The 1,221-nt window shown below is 40.1% G+C and overlaps 1 non-coding gene across 1 annotated transcript; it reads left to right on the forward strand.

Moving 5' to 3' along the window:
* The first annotated feature begins 908 nt into the window (after positions 1-908).
* Positions 909-990, forward strand: trnas-gcu (transfer RNA serine (anticodon GCU)). The gene has a single exon. It is a non-coding gene; the product is annotated as a tRNA-Ser (tRNA).
* Positions 991-1,221: the final 231 nt, after the last annotated feature.

Below are 1,221 nucleotides of genomic sequence, written 5' to 3' on the forward strand. Positions count from 1 at the left end.
ACTGTGTCCAGAAAATATCGACAAACTCACAATTTTATTATTCAGGAGTCGGAACACAGATATTAATTCCAAGTGACAGTTCTGGGACCAATTAACAAAAAAAGTAGAGAATAATATTACTCACTGATTGAAATCCCCCAGTGAGGAGACAGTTAAACAGGTGATCTGTTGGGGCATCCTTCGATCCAAGGTTTCAGCAACATTTAATCTCCCTTTTTGGTGAAATTCTCTGTTATTTGCAACTTTTTTTTATCAGCTTTCATGGGCGAGTGAAAAAACTGAAAAAATTGAACAGTTCCATCCTTTCTTTTCTTCCTTCGTCTCTTCTTTCCATCAGTTTCTCTTTTCTGTCCCAGATCAATATAATGATGAGAATCCCAATTTAATCTGTTGTTTCTGGTGTTTTATCCATTCCAATCAAAATTTCAACATTCCAATCAAATCTATTTGTTATTCCACAGTGTCTCTCCATGTGTTTTATTCTGTTGTATTCTCTCACAGTCTGTTTGATGATCAATGTTACATCTCACTCTCTGTTCTGGTGAAGATCAGAAGCAGTGATATCTGTTTACCCCACCCGACAAGTCGGCCTGAAGCTGTGTCTCTCTGATCATGTGGAGTTAAAGCAATTCTTCCAGTCAGTTAGTTCAGTTTTCATTTCATGAGAAATTCGGTCATCGTGACTTCGTCAGTGACCTAATGGTTCAGGTGTCTGAGTGATGTTAATCATGATGTGATGAAATGATTGTATGTTCCAGTCTTTCCGTGGTGGGTTTTCACACTGAGTAGAAACGTGTTGGACATGGTCTGGAAATGTTTCACACCGCTCCATTCCCAACTTCATTTCCTGACAGAAGATACCCACAGCCAGAAACTGTGCTGAAGGTGACAACGCTTCCGATGCAACGGGCAAGGTGGCCGAGAGGTTAAGGTGATGGACTGCTAATCCATTGTGCTCTGCACACGTGGGTTCGAATCCCATTCTTGTCGCTAGTTTATGAACTGTTTAGTTTATTGTTTATGTTGGGGGAGTTTATGTGTAAAGTCAGCCTCGAAACCTGTTCTTGTCCATGTCCAGACAGTGATTCCAGAATTGGTTATACTTTATTAAAATTGAGACAGACATTTGGAATTCTTCACCCAAACTGCACTGGAATGAAGATCAAATAGGGATCACGAAACGGAGCAGGATTTTTCCTCCCCTCCTTCCTTTCATCTTTA

This window comes from Heterodontus francisci, unplaced genomic scaffold, assembly GCF_036365525.1.
Source record: "Heterodontus francisci isolate sHetFra1 unplaced genomic scaffold, sHetFra1.hap1 HAP1_SCAFFOLD_75, whole genome shotgun sequence".
Lineage (NCBI taxonomy): Eukaryota > Metazoa > Chordata > Chondrichthyes > Heterodontiformes > Heterodontidae > Heterodontus > Heterodontus francisci.